General features: G+C 37.5%; 1 protein-coding gene across 3 annotated transcripts in view; it reads right to left on the bottom strand.

Moving 5' to 3' along the window:
• The window catches only part of LOC129764717 (uncharacterized), a 138493-nt gene extending 124988 nt beyond the window's left edge, over positions 1 to 13505 (bottom strand). For 2 of the 3 annotated variants that reach the window (XM_055764117.1, XM_055764119.1), the window contains exon 1: positions 12425 to 13505. The gene's annotated coding sequence lies outside the window, so the exon portion shown is untranslated. The remainder of the gene's footprint in view (positions 1 to 12424) is intronic. The other variant, XM_055764115.1, reaches the window with a different exon arrangement.
• Between the last annotated feature and the right edge of the window lie 9539 nt (positions 13506 to 23044).

The following is a 23044-nucleotide window of genomic DNA, read 5'->3' as shown; positions in this document are numbered from 1 at the left end:
ATGTGATAGTTTTACATTTCTAAATGTTACGCTGTATTGAGTGCATCTGATGTTGTGCGTGCCTCGATTTTGTACAATTTGACAACAACATCGTTAGTCGAACATTTGGCTAAAACCGAAACGAACCATCTGCGACCACCGAATTCACCTGATTTGGCTCCCTGGGACTTTTCCCTATTCGAACGAGAAATAGGAACACGTCTCAGCACCCGAGATGAGATAATGGAAAAATCGAAGATGACGCTGATGGCCATACCACAAATCATATATAATAAATGTTTCGAGGATTGGATAAAGCGCTGGCATAAGTGCGTTGCAGTCGATGGGGAGTACTTTGAAGGGGATAATATTGATCGAAAAAATTCAACATGACAATTGTAAACACTGGTTTTTAAAAATAAGCTTATTTGTATTGGAGTGTGTGTATGACACAAGCGTTGTAATGCACCTACTATTCTATTTACGTTGATATATACATACGTGATACATGAGAGAGAGGAAGAGAGAGAGAGAGAGAGAGAGAGAGAGAGAGAAACGAATTCAGTCTGGCATGTACCTCGTTGTCCACGTCCACAATCTTATTTTAACGGCCATATGACGTGAACGAAAACTTGATTTCTGATGCTAAAATACTGGTTATAGTTATACCATTAATGGACGGCTCCATTGATTACCCACCGTGAACTCAAACATCGATACATGCATAAGTGATACATGAACGAGAAAATGAATTCAATCTGGGGGGAGTCAGTTCAGTATGCAATGAAGTCCATTTGATGGGGAAGAATGAATTGAGATAGTCGAGTCGTAGAGAGAGATAGCAACTAAACGCCCGAATGACTGCTGAGTCATTTTGACGGAGAAACTGCTGGAAGAAGCAAAAACACATTTCCGATCGAATGTGAAGGCGGATTTCTTCATAGTCCCCTGACTATCTTCAATTTGATATGACTTTGCCGAGCCATGGACCTGAGAAAATCGGGAGTCAGTGCGTCCTGGTCTGCATCATTAGTGCTATGTAAGTGGCCTCAAATTTCTCATGGCCACAGCATAATATAAAACAATCTCCTTAGCCGGGCTAACGGGGAACTAAAATGTGCCAACTGGAAACAAACAAGTCGCTCCCATAAAAGTACAACAGGGGGAATGAATTTTGCATTATCCGTGTAAAATACAGCGGGTTACCCTCGACGTGCAAGGAATCGCCTAACCGCCATAATGCAACCGTAATAGATACCTCCAAAAGTACCGTTTGAATGATGAGGTAGGTGTCACCATAATCTTCTCCATCAATTTTCATAGTTTGGAGATTTCAATGCGTATATCGTTTACAATGGATTTTTATTACAACCAGTCAGCTATGAGGAAGCATTGTCTTGGCAAAATGGCTTGATATTTTGTTTCGTACGATGCAAACTGTATAACACCAATAATACCCCTTTCTTAGCACGCCTCGATCATACCAAGAACGGCTTTTTCCAATTCAGGGCTGGATAACGAAAGAGGTCTATAAGGGCATCCCCACCGATGGGTTGCTATAAGCGTTGGTAATTTGACAACTTTAATCGTTGCTACTTTGGATAGCAACCCATTTTTGCACCGGTCGTTGCTATCATGGTTGCCATTTCAGTACTTTCTTTTTCGCACCGGTGGTTATCAAACGAGGATGTTCTTTTTGTTGATATGATTGTTTGCTCCGAGATTTGAGAAACTCACGCGTCGTGGAAAGAAAAGCAAAAATCACTGTTTTATACAACAACTTAATCATAACCATCGCAGAACGGAAAGAATCAAAACAAAATTCCGAATTTTGCTGCAAATAGCAACCTTGCGATGAAGTAACTACCGCGTTGCCAAATTTATGAACCGGTTGCTATTTTGGGGGTGCGTTATTATTTTACTCACCCGAATGGCAACTCCCGGTGTGGTTGCCAAGTTATTGTGAAGGGGTGCCTAATCGTTTTTAGCAACCGAATTTAGCAACTGGTGGGGATGGGGATGCTACTTTGATCTTTGTACTTAAACGCGACGATAGAATTGTGTTTCGTTAACAAACGGAAGTACGCTACGGAAAATATGCCACTTCTATGGGTTCTACAAAAATATGTGCTTTCACTTCTCGTGAGTAAGTTGCAAACAGGACCGGAAAAATTATAACGAGGAATTCTTAGTAATTCAAGCTGCGTAAAAAGACCAGTCCACCATTGGCATCTTTCTGCAGCCCGACCCATCGTAAATGATCCTTCCTAGTTACCCCTTAGTAACAATTGGATCATTTCGTCTTCCTTGACGTACATTCAAAGGAACCCTTGAGAGGAAATTGTTAAACCCAATAAGTAATTTTTGTCTTCTAATGACAATCCATGCCGGTGAGGAAATCGTTACGAGAGCTCAGAATATCTAACGTGTCCATGCCGTTTAAGGCAGTATTCTAGTCAAGAAATTTCAAAAATATCATTTTTTTTCCTTCATATTTTTGTAGCTTAGGCATTCAAGAACATACCATAGAAAAGACTTATCGAAAATACTATTACTCACCGAGTTAGAGCCATTTTAGTGATGCGTTATCTAACCTGGTACGACCATAACAATGAACTTCAAATGCGTTTTTCTTGAAACTAGTTTTTTTAAACTGGCGTACACGATATCTCAAGTTCTACTGAACCGATTCATGTCGAATTTATATGGATACAATCTGCAGGTGTCTCTCTATCGCATGAACCTCCGAAATATTATGTTTTCTAAATTTTAATATTTTTAAAAAATCGGGAAACGCAAGAAAAAACAATTTAAACCGCATTTTGCTTGGCGGCCGTTTAGCCATTTGTCAAAAAAGATGTTTTTGATTTGTCTGAGGTTCATGCGATAGCGGCATCTTTACTGATTCAGAATCTATTCGATTTTTTGTTTCAGATAACCAGAAGGGCTGAAATCGTGTACGCCATGGCACAACTTTTTTTAACCCTCTCACTTCATCAGCTCTTAACTGTTCTAGTTATGAATATTTTCTCTCCGTTCAATTTTTGTTTTATTGTTAAAAGATAGATAAAGAAATAATGATATAATGGATAGTAAAAATATTCTTTGTTTTATTTTTATGGAGCTCGAAAAAAGAGAGAAAAAAAGAAATAAAGAGAGAGCGAAAGAAAGAAAGAGAGAGAGAAAGGAAGAATTAAAGAGAGATGTATAAACGAGAAAGAGAGAGAGACCGAAATATAAACAAAGGAGAGAGAAAGAAAGAGATGACAGGGAGAGAGAGAGAGAGAAAAGAAGAGAGAGAGAGTTTTAGGGACGAATGACCTTCGGGTAAAAATCTCTTGAAAACAATCACGAAAGTGGAGGTATAACAAATCGATCATACAATCCGAAAATTAGGAGCACTCTAGACAGCGATCAGTTAACACCATGTGTTGAAGTTGCAAATTAATTTGGGAATAATGGCACGCAGTGGAAGTATTATGTAAATTTCAATATGCCGTTTCTCTCTGATTCTGATTTGAGAATTGATGTCTCACTTATCACGTTGCATCGATCGAAAGGAATAAATTTTCCCTTGTGTGGTTTCAATGTTCAGCAATAAAAACTCGGCATTTTTTTACGTAGGACTACGTCTTACATTAAGGGTGCCAAATCAGAAAACAGGTCACGTTTTTATGAAATAAAGTTAACGTTAATAACTATTAAAAAATAATATTCAACTAGATTGTTTCTATCAATTGAATTGAAACTCTCTAACTGGTCTACAATTTGTTTTTGACACCAAATTTCTATCTTTCTTAATTGGCTGTAATATCGGTATAAACAATTCCTGGTGAAAATTCAAGCAATCTCTTCAACAATCACGATTTTTACCCCAATGTACATGTAATAGCCACTTAAATTTCACCTTAACGTAGAAAGGTTACATTTCTTCTTGAAATAAGTCATATTTGAAATATAGAAAAAACTATTTTTTTTCAAACTGTATACGAGGGTCACTATTTATATTTCGGGAATAGGAACAAAAACAAATAGTTAAGCTGCGAATATATTTTTATTGTTTTTAAAAGTACTCGCCACGATGATCGATACACTTTTGCCTGCGCTTAAACCAATTTTCAAAGCATTTATTCCAATCGACACGAGCCTTTTTTTTGAGCGATTGTCAAATTATGTGGGATCCAACGTGAACATAATTTTCGCACAACTAAGTGTTCATGTAAAATCGCATATATGCTGGTGGAACTAATGCTTAGGAATGCCTCAATCTCACAATAGGTTACATGACGATCTTGCTTAATCATTTCGTGCACAACATCGATGTTTTCTGGCACTACAGTCGATTTTGGACGACCTTCACGAAACTCGTCGGACAGCGAACTACGACCACGATTGAATTCACTATACCAGCGATACACAGTGGTTTTTGATGGAGCTTCATCGTCAAAAGTCAAATTAAGTTGATTGACGCACTCTTGTTGTGATAATCCACGTCGAAAGTCGTAAAAAATCATCGCACGAAAATGTTCACGATTCAGTTCCATTTTTTTGCCGAGACCAAACTTTCAACTAAATATAAGATAAACAAATAGCGTCCGTATGACAAAATGTTCGGAGTACGTATATCGTCAAAAATGTCAAACTTTACGATGGAACCGTCAGATGGACTCACATGACATCAGTGTTGCCAATTCCCGAAATATAAATAGTGACCCTCGTATAATCGAGTCCAAAATTGTATATAATTGAATCACATATAATCGAGTCTGTATATAATCGAGTCCGACCTGTATTTGAGAAGTAAACTACACCCTTGCATAGTCAGTAAACTGTCGCTGGCGTATTGCATCTCCTCTGAGGAAAATTCTCAGTATCTTTCTGTGTGCCGGAAACAACAAAGGTCGCTTAGTCTGCTCGTTTTGTGTTTAATGTTTTCCCTCGAGCTAGCTAGCGAATATTTCACATGAAGTGTGTTTCGATGTTTAATTTTTATCGCTGCAACTGTGTGGATCTGTTAGACGCATGTTTGATGCTTGTTGAATGGCGATGGACGGAAGATGTCTCTCGTAAAATACTCAGTGCAATGCGTGCATTGATATAATGAAACAAATTGTGATATATGACCAATTAGTGTACTGTTCTCGCAAAGGCAAGTAAGAATCGTTGCTTCTCGAAATGATTCTATAAAACCACGCCAGCCATTAAAACTTTTCAGGGTCCCCGGAAATTTTTACTAAAGAGTTATTTATGGAATTTCGACGTATTCGCAAATAATATCGGAATGATAAACCAACAAACTAAAAAAAAAAGATGGCGTAGTACAATGTCCTAAGCGGTCGGGTCTCAGATACAACCCCTCGATTTATTTGTTTTTTTCAAGGCCGGGATATGAGAGCTTAATTTAAGGTTTAAGGATTGAACCTTTTTCAAGACTATAGGGCCATTAAACTGAGAAAGTTTCAAGCCTCTATAATTCCAGACAACACCATCCCTATCGCCAAAACATCTCCGGGGAATGAATGATTGAGTTGAAAGTCCCAATAAAACTAACTAAGGAGGAAAAGAACAAGATAAAAAAAGAAGAATAATGAGAAAAAGTTAAAAGGAAGTGAGAAAAAACTGAGAAATTTTGAAGGAAAAATGAGTAAAAAAAATACATTTTGAGTTAAACGGTTTCATTGTGCTTAAACATTATAGCAAACTAAAAAAAAAAGATGGCGTAGTACAATGTCCTAAGCGGTCGGGTCTCAGATACAACCCCTCGATTTATTTGTTTTTTTCAAGGCCGGGATATGAGAGCTTAATTTAAGGTTTAAGGATTGAACCTTTTTCAAGACTATAGGGCCATTAAACTGAGAAAGTTTCAAGCCTCTATAATTCCAGACAACACCATCCCTATCGCCAAAACATCTCCGGGGAATGAATGATTGAGTTGAAAGTCCCAATAAAACTAACTAAGGAGGAAAAGAACAAGATAAAAAAAGAAGAATAATGAGAAAAAGTTAAAAGGAAGTGAGAAAAAACTGAGAAATTTTGAAGGAAAAATGAGTAAAAAAAATACATTTTGAGTTAAACGGTTTCACTGTGATAATGTACAGATAATGTACTAAAACCTAAAAAAATAATTTAACAGTTATTTATTGTTATATAAATAAGTTAACAATTATCACACACTTCCCTCCACTTGATGAAACTAAAATAAAATCGAGGGGCATATGATGAAACCACTAAACTGTGGATCCGACATTCTCCGCGTTTTTATTTTATTCTTTAGTTAATTTTATGATGACAGTAGAGATAAAGGTATGTTCCAAATTCCAGATCAATCGGTCAACAGAAAGTTGGTAAAATTGGGACTATCCTACAAACGTTTGTATGTTACATGTATGTATGTTTAAAAACGTACGGTCAAGCTAAATAACCAATACTTCAGCGCACACTGTTGAGCAGAAGTAACAAGATTTTCGGAATAACGTTTCAAGCCAACATCGACTTAGTTGTGAGAATTTATATTTTGTTTGTATTTTGATTTTATGTTTGCTTGCTTGTAACATGTTTGCTTTTATATTTTGATCACTGTGCATTGTGCAGTATGTTTTTATGTATGTTCATGTTTGACTTAATTTTTTATTGTAAATATAAGTAAACTTTGTAAATTGTTATTTGTTACAAACACGAAGAGATATGCGTCTAGCGTTAGAGTGAGCCAGTTCCGAGAGGCGATTCGAATGCATTTTTAGAGCAAATGACATAAGTGAGCAGTCTGGCGAACCGTTCATGAACTGTTCAAAAGAACTAGTTCACCAAAAAGACTGAACGAACAGTTGTTCTTTTTTACTGGGCAACAGTTCACATGAACTGCTGACCCAATTCCGAACGAACTGTGTACGAAGACCGCTGGCTGAACTGTGTATACAGTTCAGTTTAGAACGAACTGTGTACGGCGAACGATGAACTGTGTATGCAGTTCAGAACCGCTGCCGAACTGTGTATGTGTGTGTATTTTTTTGACTTACTTTTTATTTTAAATTAGAAAGAATTCAATTCTATACCTGTAAAACTCATAACTCGAGAACAAAATGAGATAAAAACCCAAAACGTACCAATTTATTTCGACTGATAGACACTTTTGTTTGCGAATAGGATTGCGTTGAACGCGTTCATGAAAACGTAGATAACATTGTACAGCCTACCGACTTCGGACTTCCCATTATGGGCCTATCGCCCACAACAGCTGTTTCTTTGTACTTTTGTAGTGTACGGAACACAAATTGTTCATCGATAGGAAACGGTTTGAGCAGCTCGTAGATCTGTTTTGCCGGGTTCCCGCATTTAAATAACGTGACAGTTGCCACATGCTTCACGTACAGACCGAACTTTATCGTTGCTTGAAAACAGAACAAGTATCGAAGGGACCACGAATCTTGGTGAGAGAGAAGTTCAACACTGTTTCGATTTCACTCGAACTACTTTTCTTGAGCCATTTTATCTAAATCAGCTTGAATGTGAGAGATAGCGATGCGAAGCGTGTCTTCCAAATGACTTTCAGTGATTTTGTTCCTTGACTTTGATTTTAATTCTTTCATAACTAAAATAATTGCTTACAAATATTTGCGGATTCAAACAAAGAAGTAATAAAATGAGCATGTTTCATTAGTTCTGGAAATCGCGCTTCTGGAACATATCTGGAGTAGGAACCCAAGACATCATGGTTTTGAAATTTGTCACACAACTCTAAATCACACTGCGTTTCAATGAGATCCATCTGCATGTTTTCTGCATCGAAACTGAATAGGGTAGAGAAAATTGGAGAATTATTTCATGGGTTTTGAATCACCAATATCTGCGAGAAAAACTAATCGACTGGACACAAATCAAATGTCAAATTTCATGGTATGGATACACTCGTAATTGTTCGGATCGTTGACGTTTACTCGCCAGCGAGTAACTGACCACGTATAAACCCGGTTTTACCGCCGTTACTTGCATGAATTTATGTGAGTGTGAGCAGAACAGAACCAAAAACGAGAAAAAGTCTTTTGAGTACTAACGAGAACGATTGTCAGAAGATTAAATTAGCACGAAAAAACCGAAATAAAAACAGAAAAATATTAGTTTGGATACACACGATTAACAAGAATTACTCGCGAAGTTATTTCTAATCAATTGTATGGAAGAATTTTCAACTATATTCATAATTTCGCTCATATGATTTTTTTTCAAATCAAGCCGCAGGCCGCATAAACAACGTCGGAGGGCCGCCGGATGGCCACCACTGGTGTATACAGTTCAGAACGAACTGACCGCTGGCTGTGCATATAGTTCAGGACGAACGGTGTATGGTGATCGGTGTATAAGAGGAAGGCGAATAGTCCTCAAATTAACGAATGGAAACAAGCGATAGCCCCATGAAACAACAAAAATAAGATGTCGGGATTGTCGTTTTGATAATAAAACGAAATATTTCCGTGGTTCTTAAATTGGATTGTTCGATTATTTATCAAATAATGTTTTAATTTCATATTTTTAAGTTGAGGGTAAATATTTCAGTAAGACATTCCAACTTACCTCACCAAAAAAATATAGTTGAAAGCGAAACGATTCAAACAGTCATTTTCTGATTTGTGCGGATATGAAATGTTTTTATATTATACTAGCTGACCCGACAAACTTCGTCCCACCTAAAATTTGTTTTTTGTTATCAATACCTTCAAACGTTTAGCTTGCCCCTCGGAATACATTTCAGACCGTGTTATTTGGCTTAAGAAATCTCAACTAAGTATTAATAAATGACGCTAGTTAATGCATACGTTGAGACGACAAAAGTTCCACAGGGAACGTGGCGCCATTCAAGAAGAAGACCTTTAAACATTCACATTTTCTTACTATGAGCAAGTCCAATCGCAGAACTGTTCATTGATTGATCTTCTAATCGACCCCGTTGAATTTACCTTTTACTATAAAATTCCTTTTATTTCTACCAAAACTCATCATTATAATATCAGATTATTTTCAGACACAATTCTCGTTCAAGATTTTTCAACCACTTGCATATAACATGTTTCAGCCCTAAATCGGACAATACCTTCCTCGAGTTCTGCTCTTATCAACACATTCGGCGATACTTTTTTATTGGTATAGATAGAAGAAGATATAGAAGTGCGTTTCATCACATTAAAATTAATTTCCAACAAAGATCAATTTCGCTAGCGCAAACATCAAATGAACTAACAGCACGTGTAACTATGTAGTTGTAGAACATATGGGAATTTACTTTTCCGAATTTTCCCCTTTTCCTTCAGAGTTTTCCGAATATTTTTAATTGTCATGTTTGGTTGGAATATTTTTGGTTGAAACATGTAATATTTTTACACATTCCAGAGGAGGGAGGGGTGTCATATCATCATAGAAACATTTCTCATACCCAAAAACTGTCACATACCAAATTGTGCTTGATTAGTTCTCGAGTTATGCAAAAGTTTGTGTTTGTGTGCCCCCTGTAATTTGTGTTTCATTTGTATGGCAGCCCCCCTTAGAGAGGGGGGAGGAGTATCTAACCACCGTAAAAACATTTAGTGCGCCCTAAAACCTCCACATGCCAAATTTGGTTTCATTTGCTTGAATAATTCTTCAGTAATGCAGAAATTTGTGTTTCATTTGTATGGCAGCCCCCCCTTAGAGAGGGGGTTCCATTTGCTTGATTAATTCTCGAGTAAGGCACAAATTTGTGTTTCATTTGTATGGCAGACTCCTGCCCCCCCCCCCCCTAGGGGGGGAGGTGGAGAGTCTCACCACCATAGAAACATTTAGTGCACCCTAAACCATTCACATGCCAAATTTGGCTTAATTTGCTTGATTAATTCTCGTGTAATGCAGAAAGAAAATGAATCTAGGCTCAAACTAAATCAAAATTTCAAAATCATAGTTTGATTTTCTAGTGAACCGTGAACATTAAAGTGAACCGTTTTGCCCATCTCTAATGTCAACTATTAAGCCTTCTGATCCTTTTCGTTTTAACCCTCCTGTACTCGCGCGCAAAATCATACCTCGTATATACGCGAGATGGAAAATGAAAGGTGGGATGATTTTTAAATCTGTGACGTCACAGATTTTGTTTATGCATGTTACTTTTCTTATAATAGTCCACTACATAGGAAAAGTGTTGTTTTTTTAACCCATTCGTTTATTTCAGGCTCATTAGCATTTCAGCTGTAACAGAGCCGAATTTTAATAGTGTACATGTCACATGTTTATCATATCTATAAATAGCACATTACACACTTGCCATTTTTTTTGGCGTTATAGTATTCCTTTTATACCATTGCATATGGTACATTACATTTCACAGTAGCCATTTAGGCGTAAGAGTATTCGTTCTGTTCTTCCATTGTTCAGCAGACCGGACAGCGGAGACAGTTGATATTGATCATTGTTGGGTTATTTATAGAACAGCAGCCCGATGTTTCTTGCAGAGCAGAGCAGTTGTATGGATGAATCGATCTTATTTCGACCGTGGATCGATCTCCATCGCTGATGATTGTTGCGTGGACGTAGTTATTCTGTAACAACACAAAGATCGTCAATGAGGGCCCTGAGTTTTGAACTCACGATCGATCGCTTACTAAGCGAACGCGCAACCAATGTGGCTACGGAGACCCCCGAAAAGTGTTGTTATTACAAGTAAAAATAAGCAGATGAAATGAACGAACAATTTTTTTTCTTAAAAACAATGTTAGCGTTCAAATTCATAAAAGCCCAACTGACAATTTAGCAGAAACTGAAATTTCAGTATTATTGAGGTATTATTTCAATTCAATTTTTCTTCTCGTTCGTCGACCAAAAACGTAAATGAACAAAGTCAGAGTCACATTATCTTTTGTTCCTTTAACGGAGAAACATTCAACAGTGGATGGGAAAAAAGGTTGCAAGTTTTTTCATGTGAAATTCACTTGAAAAATAAATTTAATTGACTAGATTGAGACGAAAAGTTTTCCGCTTGTGTCTTAGTTTTAGACGAATGAAGTGTTCAACACCCTTATTGTGAAAAAAGTAATTACAATTGCTGACAAGAGAAAAACTTCCATGAAATTGCTCTAAAATCCAAACGTAGTAGACATTAGAAAACTATTTCTTATATAAGAAAAAAATAAACATTTTAGTTTGTGACATGTTCTGTTTTTTTCATAATGCGAAAAATATATTTTGGAAATATGTAATTAGTTTCTATATATCCTCTTTCAAATTTATTCGCTGACACACTCAATGTTGTAACATTTGAGTAACTGACTGGTATGCCTGATATGTGAACTTCCAATCTTCCAGGCTACTAATACAATCAAAGTTTAACACAACCAAAACTCGTGAATCTTCCCACCTTCTATTCTTCATCTCGGTATATACGCACACGGTGTTAAAGACATTGCATATCTCTGTAATACTGCTATTGTGTACTTTTTAGGCATTATAGGTATTTTATGAGCAGTACGGAACTAAGTTTGACAGAACTACGCCGTACAGGCCATAAGCAAAGGGAGGAAAAAAGAAGGGATAAATGACATGAATATTAGCACCTGAAGAGAAGCTACTGTTCAATACGGAGAGGTTGGAAGCAATTACAGAGAAAATAAAAGAAAAATGCACAAATGTGTGACATGTTCTAATTTTCTTCGACAAGCAAAATCAAGCGATGTCCAATTTGTATTTTTGTATATTGTGTATGGAGGCGGTTGAAACTGCAACCCAGAGAGGTGTCAGCTTGCAGCACGAAAGGGATCTGATGGTACACCGCTTTGTTCCAAAAAATCGTTTAATTCAATTGTTGGGGGGATAACGATGCATCTTAATTGACATCTGAAAACTCTGACAGACCCGTGGATCAAGTTCCCATTCAAAGTAAAATTATTAATTCCTAAACCGAAGAACATTTTCGTTATCGCATGGAATACAAGCAACAATTTTGTTTAAAGGTGAACAATATTGATCATTCGAAGGAAGAGATGGCTTGTTGAGTATGGTATAATGTATTGAAACAAGTAGTTGGCATTGATGAATAAAGACTCGTTTTATTTCGAGGCGTACGATAGTTTTGCGTTTCATTTGTGATCCATACTCAACAGAATATTTTATCTACAAAAGTTACACCTGATCTTAGTTGTTATTCTGGAGGAAAAAAAAACAAACCGGATTTCATTAATTTCAACAAAGCATTTGGACAAGTTCCGACCCAGAAAAGCTAAGCCACAGCTCCGTTATATTCCTGTTAGGTGACTGAATCGTTTTTTCGTTATATTGTATTCTCATTTTCGTACGCTTCAATGTCGATTATGTCTGTAAATATGTACGGCTGTCGTAGACTGGTAGATCATGTTATCTCAATTTGAACGATTTGCCTTCGACTTTCAAGTCGAGTTCTTTTCGAGTGTACAGAATACAGAATAGCTCTTACCTAATATAAATAAATGCCAGTCTCTCCAGAGTAGTTTCCATTCATTTGTTTATTTATGTTCTTCTAATCTCAACTTTTCAAGTATTTTATGTTATTTTCGCATTTGTCACTACACTTCAAACATTTGAGCTCTCTTCACATTCCGCAGTTCAGCGGCGCGAGCCAATCTCTTCCAAATACAATCGACAAACAAAAAAAGGCATTAACTCAAAACAACCAGGCGTAAATTACATCAGCGCTTTTTGCCAGGTATAACTACATAGCAACCATTTTCGATACTCCTGGTTCACTATTTTGCTGCACCCAATAACCTCCTTTCCTTACGGGAGGAAAAGCACTTTGAACAATTAACAAAATAAACACTTCACAGATTTTGCGACGTTAAACGTCACATATTAGACACATAACACAGCTTCCGGGGGGAGATGCATGCAATTCCAACACACACGTACCAACACTTCGGCCTTCGGAAAAATTTCCCCTACAAATGCAATGTTTGCTTAATTTTTCTTCCACCGTTTTGTTATGCTAAATTTCTAGCGATTCCACAAGAGACTTCCAGCATCACAATATCAATTTTTTTGCTTCGTCTTCTTCAGGTGTATTCACAACCAACCGAGGGGCAAACGAATGCTGGGAGAAATTGCGAAACTCATTGACCACGACCAATACTGCTACGATGCGCGAGCACTGACTTTCCGTGTCAGCGTGTGCGTGTGATATCTCACGGTAACAACTGGCTGCACACTTTACACACCACTCCAAAGCACACAGCCGCACACAATTTTGCGCTTGTATGCGGGCAGAGTGAAAAACTCGAGACTTTAAACAATGGCTGACTCGCTCGTAACTTGCAATCAGCAGAAAAAGAGGAACTACCAATGGGTATTGAACTGCTTCCCGGGCACTTACAACGCCCGTGCGGGGATTAAAAGAACGCGAATTGAGCGATCTACCGAATGGGATCGCTTCTGGGCGGATTGCGTTTGTTGCGATAAATTACTACCAATCGATTAACACGGGACTTAATTGGAAAAATCAACTTTTCATCCGTACTTCTAGCAAAAGACTAAACCATTTGATACTCAGCTGAACGGGGAGTTCAATCGTAGTGTAACTGCACGTACGGTAATGGGTGTAGTGGTGTGTGCAGTGGGTTATCGACTTATTCTACGCATGACAGAATGGTACGCAGCCCCAGGAGAGATGGCCTGTCGGAAAGGATTTTTTTTGAATATCGACAACCACAGACAATGACATGCAGAGTTTTGACGTAGGACTACGCCTTTCATTTCTATACCGGGGTGTAAAATAAAAGTTTCGAAAACGAAAGCGTTACGCTGGAGACCGAGATTTTGAGCGTTAATAGCTCCTAAACAACCGAACGAAATGGTATGATAAACACTTCATTCGAAAGATAAAATGTCTACGCGTTATATATTTGTTACTTTTTCACCCAAAAACTTGTTTCAATATCCTTGAAATTGCCTTCAAAACAGGCTATTGAAATAACCAATCGGTATATAAGCGAGCGCCGCTTGGAAATCCATTCAGAATTGATTCAGAAGCAACTAAAAACAAATGATCACTAAATCATACGATAGTCCTACGTCACCCTTGCGGTTATACCACAGATATAACCCACTTCCTGTTTTTTTTTCAAAGACGAATTAATTAGGCTTCTTCAGGGTTAGCCGATTATTCGACACGACACGGTGCAGTAGCGGGTTCTTAGTCTGAACAGGGTTCGCTGCTCCCTCATCGCTTTTGCGTTTTCGAACCTGGTTATGGAGCTGTTGATTCTCCGGAGGAGAATCCCCGGATAGAAGTGTATTCCAGGAAATATTACATTTCAACGAAGATTGAAATTCTCTATAGATAGGATCTGCGCACCCATGGAAGAATTTGTTGTTTGTGTTCCATTTTCGCAAAACATGGGAGTTTAAAAAAAATACACGAAGTAGTTTTTACGTTGGTGGCGTCTTCATATCTCATCTCTCATGATCTCATGACTTTCGCACCTTCTCCCGACTCATGTCCAACCACTGTTCGTTAGACGCGCTACTCTTTCGTATTAATCTTGCCGATAACAATCTTTGTGTTTGTGGCCAAGGTTACCACGACATCGAGCACGTTGTTTGGTCGGGCGAGTTGTATCTTGTCGCCAGATCGAATTTAGAAAACTCCCTTAGGGCTAGAGGAAGACAGCCCAATGCGCCGGTGAGAGATGTGTTGGCTCGGTTAGACCTTGATTACATGTCCCAAATCTATATTTTCCTTAAAGCTATCGATGTTCGTGTGTGATTATCCTTATATCCTTATATCCTTTGCGAGCAATTGGTCCCCTTGCTACAAACAGTAGAATAAGTTGAAATGTAAATACACAATAGATATACGAATAGATTTAAGAATTGAGTGTGTGAGATTATCATTATTGTAACAATTTCCTTATATCCGATCCTTTTCCTGAAAAAATATGTCACCCTTTTAAACTCGAGTAGACCGCGAGTAATCGGTTTTCTACCTTACTTACCTTAGATTTAATAAAATGTTAATGTATAGTAGCAATGAAAATATAATTAAGAATTCGGCTCCTTTAAACTTATGTAACTGAGCCTGTAAAAATAAACGAATTTAATAATAATGATCTCATGATTCTCTAAAACAAATGAAAAAAATTGTTCATTTCTCAGTTCATGTGCGTAATTCTCAGAATACACATTTAGGAAAGGAGTTCAACGATATGAAAAAATATGGATGTTCGACTATCAGACAGCTCAACTCTCTCATTGATAAATATGGCTTTTCTTGGAAATACAGAATAGAATTCACGTATTGTTGAACACAGAAGTTTTTTTTTCAATATTCATATAACGTGTCCACGTGGACATTATCTAAACTCCCTCCCCCTCACCGTGGACAAGCTTGGACATTTTAATTTTTGAAAATAAATCATTTCAAAACTGCAGTTCGACCTGAAAGGACGGAAGGATCATGTATGGATTTGAATAAAGAGTAAGACCCAGTAGTAACATAGGACTTTTCCTATTTCTCATCAGGACTCAATATCGTTATCCTGAATTCAATTTCTGGTGGAATTTTGCTCTCTTTCAATCCCTGAATCCACGGGCAAATTGAGTCGCCAACTCAAAAAGGACCCAAAGGCGAGGATCATGACGACTAGACTCCGCTCGATAACATCCGGTTTGTTTTGGAAAATCTAAAAATAAAGACTTTGAAAAAAATTGAAAACCTGCTGCTTTTGCTTTTGTATTATTGGAATCGTAATCCAATTCGGATTCTGATTTTGAAGAGCATATTCGCATAGACGGCATTAAACTTTGTGTGCTTTCATTGGGAGGCGAAAATAATGATGGATATTCAGGTGGAATAAACATGTTTTCAAAATCATGAATGAAAATTTACGTTAGCGTATCGTTTTTCTATTTTATTTGATGAAAAAAGGGGTTTTCCCGAAATTGCAAAAAAAAATATTGAACGAAAACTGTGTCTGATGATGAATTTATATTATAATAGTAATTATTTGTAGAACAAACAAGAAATGCATCGACAAAAGGTTAAGTGAGTGTCAGGACTACATGTGTTAAGTATTCAAACAATATGTAGTAGAAATTTTCATTCAAACTTTTATATTTTTGCGCTTCGCTTACCTCCCGAGCACTAATATCGTCACCAGAGTCGACATTGTACATTTGTCATCGCAAATGTAAACAAATCAAACTATATAACGCACAACTACAAACCGCCGTATTCGTGAAACTGAAAACGTTTCTGTATTACAGAGTCAGTTTGGAACTGACTCAGTTTTAAAAACGAATTCGCTAATAGGCTAACCGACGCGCACGGTGTCGACTTGCTGTCATTTGTTGTTTGTTTACTGAGCACGGTGAAATCCCGATGGTTGAAATCACGAGGGGTGAAACGGGATTTCATCTATACCACCAACCGTCGGAACTGGGAGCTCGGCCAAGGACCGTACAAGATCCGGGAGGCCACGTTCGGCAAGGAGGCCAGCAGCCATCAAGGTGGTGAGGAAGGGAGTTCGTTGAAAAATAAACCGCTCAATCCGGAAGACAGTAGCTGACCTGGATGTGTCGATCGGGACTGCCCACAGCTCCCAGCTAATATGTCGTAAGGGTTCTCAATAAACATTACCCCGATAAAAATTGTCACAGAAAAGATTATCTTATGTTTTCTTTTTTAAACACTTTTTTCAAGTGTATTCGAAATTACTGAACAACCTGTAGATTTATAGGATAACACGCAACGTCAAAGACGTCGTACATTGCGTGGGGAAGAAGCTATTGCAGCCAGGGCCATAACATTTCACTTCAATTTACACATCGTCACTCAATGAGCCTTTCGCCTTTCAATATGCTGCAAACTCGTGCAGACTAAAAATAATGCTAATCTCTCTCTTCACGCTCACTAAAGAGAATATCACTTCAGCTTCATACAGTCTCGTTTTGTATCACGTGCATTTCTTTCATTTTTCACACCCAAGCGAAATTATCATATCGTCTAATGAAAATGAATGATTTTATATCGAAGTGTCTTATTTCGAATGAAAATTTCGTTGTATCTCGAACTGTATTCACTGAAACATATTAAAATGACGTTGTGAAAGAAATGTGCAGTATACTAGCAGGCGTAATCAGTTGTCGGCGCTGGTTGTAAAACTAATATAACACGTCTCTTTTAATTCCATTTTTATTGAAAGATGGTGCGGGAAGATCCAGTTCGATGAAATCAAATCGAATGAAATTTTCAATTGAAAGTAGTGATCGTTCTTTTACATGGGAAACTGAAAGCGACATAAAGCCCATTCAAATGATAATGAATAGAGCACTTTCAATCGTCAAGTGAAAGCATCTGTTTTAAAATTCTTAGGAAACAGCAGAACGAAAACGAAATCGAAGAATCGATGTTTCAGTATGCGTAGTGGATACACACAATCGAAATTGAAATTGACTGAAGAGAAAGGAAGAAGTAAAAAAGTTATTTTCATCATTTAGTATCGAAAGTATCGAGCCCTGATTGCAGCTGAAGAGCATAGTACCGAGGAAGACCCAAATAAATACATTCGGAATCGTGCCCAACTATTAGAGCTGTGGCCATCCCTTTTATGAAAGATTTCGTTCGTGAATGAAAATCACGTTTCTAATATAAAAGTCAAAGAAGAGGGCTGGTTGTAGAAGTCTGAAGGTACAATTGATACCGGACCGTAACGCTAAGTACAATCTGGAGGCAAACAAACACTCCAGTAATTTTCACAATTCTTTTTCGACGAGATGCGATTGTGTTGTTACGGATGCTAATTTTCGTTCGAATGACAGAGTGCCCCGGAAGACTGCTAGGTAAAAACGAGGCCAAAGCTATTAATGTGGCTCATCTGGCAAACATGTGACTGAAGGTGACTCAACAAAGGCATAATATATCAAACCAGGACATCTAATAAAAGGAGTTCCCTCAGAAGAAATTTCTGCTATTTTCATATAAAATAAAACGCCTAATGTTTTTCGTGTTCAAACATTATAACCGAACTCATTAATTACCATTCTTTGACAGTTTCTTCACTCTGATAGAATGAATGAATTCTCTACTATCAACGGAAATAGTTCGATTGCCCACGGTTCATGTGAGTTACTTTCTGAATGCACAGTTCAGATGAGAAGTTCATCGATATTGGAAAAAAATTAACGTTAGATTGGGCAGCACCGTTCCACTTATGAATGTGGTGGGCAAGTTCAGAAATTCTTGTAAATACCAAATAAATCTAATTTGTAAATTAATTTAACTCGTCCATATCCACGTGGAATTATCTATACAGTCTCCCCGCTGTCATCTTTACTGACAGATTCCACTAAAATTACACTCTAAATTTAGGATACCGAAGTCTACAATCGTGCAACTCAGAAACGAGCAAGACTGTCGACTTATAAGAAGGTAGTTAATCCAAATCACAACGATAAAAAACGGTCAAAACAGGAATCCGGATGTTTTATACGGAGCACGATTGCGTGATGACTGATGCTACGTTTGAACGACTTCAAACCGGCTCCTGGACAGGGGTTTTATACGGCAACTAAAATATATTTTCATGTAAAACTGTTTGCTTACAAATACCTGGTACATGAAACTTGAAAAATATGTTCATTACAACCGGGATCATCAACAAGAAAAAGTTGATGGGTCTGGGCCTAGGAACACGGACGGGATCTTGACATAGGGCTGGGATTGTGTGAAGTGATTGCATTTGAATTGAGTTTTTCCATTGTTCAAAATTTCGAGATACATCAAAAGTAAGCCCTGAAAAAAAAATCGTTTCCTGTATAAACTTGTATCCTTTAAACGGGTTAGATGAGATAACGTGGTAGAATCCGGAACCATATTCTGTTCCAAATGTACACAAAAATACCATTAAATACCATTAGCGACTAAGCTACCATAATCTGATATGCGTGAGTATACACTTTCGAACTTCTAAATCAACAGCCAGTTAAATTCATCAATTACATTTTTTATATAACCAAACAACATGCTCGATATTATGACTTCCTGGACCACAATTACATAAATTGTTAGTAGCAAGACCTACACGATAAAAACATAAGCTGAGCACAAATTGATTGGACAACATACAATACAATAACTGATAAATGCCTATTATCGGTAAATGGAGAATAATTCATTATACGTGAAATGAAAAGATATCTTCCAATGCAGTAATGAATAATCGAGCGTTGCATTTGTACCCGCTTTTTAAGACCGTGTTAGCAAAACGAATTCCGGAGTCTAAAATGCATGGGGATATAAAAGTATTGCCGACTTGAATGTATCTACAATGCCGATTTTCTCAACTTCTTGCTTTCGGAATCTGTATTGGGAAAACACATTCCGGTTTGCAAAAATGCTAGCGAGTACAAAAGTACCCGTAGTTTGCATCTATTTTGCAATGCCAATTTCCCCAGGCTCCATGTTTTAGAAATCTGTGTTAGGGAAATAGTACGACTTGCAGAAACGCAAGAGAGTACTAAAGTACTTACAGCTTGCATCTATTTTGCAATGCCAATTTCCCCAGGCTCCATGGTTTTGAAACCTGTGTTAGGGAAACATTACAATTTGCAGAAACGCCAGCGAGTACAAAAGTACTTAGAAATCTGTGTTAGGGAAGCATTCCGATTTGCAGAAACACAAACGAGTACAAAAGTACCTGCTGCTTACAGCTATTTTGCAATGTCGATCTCCCCTGGCTCCATGGTTTCGAAATCTGTGTTAGGGAAACACACATCCATTCCAGCGATCGTACCTCAATCGTTACGCAATCATAACTGAGTGGATTTCCGAGCGGCGCTCGCTTATATACTGATTGGTGTGATTTCAATAGCCTGTTTTGAAAGCAATTTAAGGCTATTGAAACAAGTTTTTGGATCAAAAAGTAACAAGCATATAACACGTAGACATTTCATCTTTCGAATGAAGGGTTCATCATACCATTTCGTTCAGTTGTTTAGGAGCTATTAACGCTCAAAATCTCGTTCTCCAACGTAACACTTTCGTTATCGAAACTTTGAACTTACACCTCAGTATAGAAACGAAAGACGTAGTCCTACGTCAAAATATGTTGTGCTCCCGAATGATTCGCAATATGTGACTACTTTCCAGTCGAATTTCTGAATCTCTTCTTTTCGTATAATAAATATCTTTGTTAGCGGGGACCTACGATGATATTGTGCAAATGCTCTTAATCCAAGCTAAATCGAAAGCGCAGCAAGAACAATCCGGGACATGCGTTAAACGAAAGGCCGTGCTGTTTGGATTCTTTCAACCGGAAGATAATCTAAATATTTTTTGTGTATGTTATACCAAATGAAATAAAAAAATAGATTTTCTAGGAAAACAAAAACAAATTTACAAGCATTCTTGTTTCACCAAATTTTGATCATAACACCCTTCTGCGCAAATCTGTTTGCCCATATATAATATTTATACGTTCTTTCCGCAACTTAAAATGCTTTGATTCTTTGGGCAAATGGGAATGTTTCTCATCACACGCATGCTTCACGTTTATCAATTGCGGAATTGCACATTGAATTTTACTACAGAACCACCTCCCAAATCATCCGGTGCAAAGCCATCGTTCACAGAAACCAATTTGCAGGAGAATACTTTGGTAATTCAACTATTCAGTATTCTTAAAATTCACAGGATACGCATTATTAATGTCATAGTTTATAAATCCAACGCAAATTCGTTCTTTTCGATGGCCTTCGCGTATCTAATCTTATCTGCTTTCTATCACTTAGGTGCTTTTGCCGATTTATGCCAATTCAAAGCGAGCAGATATTTTACTTCAGTATTGTAACGCAATTGACAGCACAAAGTCAACGTGATGAATGAGTTATGAAACACAATGGGTCGGAGAAGATGATAAATATAGGATCACACGAAATGCGCCCTCTATTTGAATGAGAAACAAACGCTTATCGAGCAATAACTCATCGCGAACTGTAGAGAAAGTTGACGCGTTTCGTCGTTGAAGTCACCACGAGGAACGTGCCTTCGGTATCTTATCAGATAGCAGCACATGTGTGTGCTTTTTTCTTCATTTTGCTGTACTATGGGAAGCACATCAATCCCACTCGAATATTTTCATAAGCCATTCTAGTAGCTCTAAGTTCGCAGCAATTTCAAGGAGGATGATCAGATGTGTGCCCATTGTTCCTTGAGCCATTGAAAAGAGGTTACTTCAACAGTTTACGATAATTAAAAGGGGTGTTGCAGGATTCAAGTACCAGTGAATGATTGCCACACATAAAATTCTTGTTGAACATTGAACTTTTGCTTTCAGCTGAATAACAAAGCAGGGTCTTTCAGATTAAACGCTTACGTAACAAATTCTACAAAAGTGAACCGATTTTTATTTTTAAAAAGCGAAAATAAAGCCTATTTCAGGATATTTTCGATGTTACCATTCCTTTTTTCGATAACGCGTATTAGACGGTGAACAAAATTCTTCATGCACAACCCTAACATTACGACTTCGATGCTGTTGAAAATCCGAATTATTTTTTCTTTAAGGTGAAGGTGGAAGCTAGCCACAAATGGGTGCCACAATGACGCTCATTTCTTTCATCTCCCTCCCTCACCCTTCGCCCGAAAATCAATAATTTTGCGAAACAGTGTGGAGAAAATGATCGTTTTCGCACACTTCCCATGAAGTAATATCAACCAAACTCTAATCGATTACTCACAAGATATTAAATTTTCATCTGCTGTCGCCCGGTATAGTGAACAACGTCGGAAAACTCGAGCAAGTGCTCTGAAAGGTCAATTTTCATTTTTCAATCTTCGACAATGGTTTTGTTTGTATTGGTGAAAGCATCGTTATTTTTTCGACACTGATGCCAGACAACATCATCGAAACATCTATCAAAACCACTCAATAAAATGTTATTACTGAGTCATAGCGTTTCATATCATGAAAATCAATAGAATAAAATTGTGTTGATATCAATACAATCATTATGTTTACGTTTAATGGGTCTATAATGTAAGTTTTAGCAACTTCAACATTGGGTAAGAAAATTGTATTGCAGAGCTCGGAACACTGCCACGGCTGCCTATGCTTTCAAAAACAATAAACGGAAAAGTACTACATTCAATCAAAATGCCTCGGCCAACGAAGAGAAGAGTTAAGGCTCTCCAACGTGAATATGTGAAAACAATACGACCAACGAAGGAAAATATGAAGGAATTATCAGCATGCGGAAGAACTTGTTAATATCAAAAGAGGCCCAATTCGCATGTGTTATAAATTTGCTCATGTTACGCTCGCGTATAATCAGTATTGTCAGTGTCAATGAAGCGCCACACAGTCTGATAAGTGAATTGATCTATTTACATGTGCTTCGCTCTTCTCTCACAAACACTATTACCCCATTTTTACACGTGGGTTTACCTATACTACTACAATGGCTAGCTTCCACCTTCACCTTAAGTTCTTCCAAATTTTGGGGCTTATTAACATAGCAGCGGTTCTTCACGTACACCCAGAGAAAGTAATCGACGACGAGAAATGTTGAAATTCTTCCCATAAAAGGACAAAGTTTCATTAAGGCTTCGGTTGCTCGAATAATACGATTTCACTAAAAATACACGTTCTTGTAAATTGTACATCTTGACACTAAAAACCATCCGATCACACTGAACGTGTAGCCGAATATTATCGTCCCGAAGTGGGGAATGCAGTGTTACCAACGACGGAGCGAAAAAAAGTATAAGGAGCTATTCGATTTTTTTTGTGTGAGCGTTTAATCTGAAAGAACCTGTAGATAACTATTCATCGCTCACAACAACGATCATAAAATAATATTCTGAGTAAAATTGTTACTCTTTTATTCTGTAGGATCAGGTAAGTAATTATTGGTAAACACTTGCATTATTTTCGGATACCTTTTCACATATAGAGTAATGCGGGGCAAAGGTGCGCACCTAACTGTTGTCGTCCAATAACTCTTTAAATGAAAGCAAATGAAATTCTGTTTGCTTACCAAATTGTAACTATATATATATTACCTTCGAAACGTAGTACAAGCA

This window comes from Toxorhynchites rutilus, chromosome 2 (assembly GCF_029784135.1).
Source record: "Toxorhynchites rutilus septentrionalis strain SRP chromosome 2, ASM2978413v1, whole genome shotgun sequence".
Taxonomy (NCBI): domain Eukaryota; kingdom Metazoa; phylum Arthropoda; class Insecta; order Diptera; family Culicidae; genus Toxorhynchites; species Toxorhynchites rutilus.
This window is presented reverse-complemented; position numbering and strand designations above follow the sequence as displayed.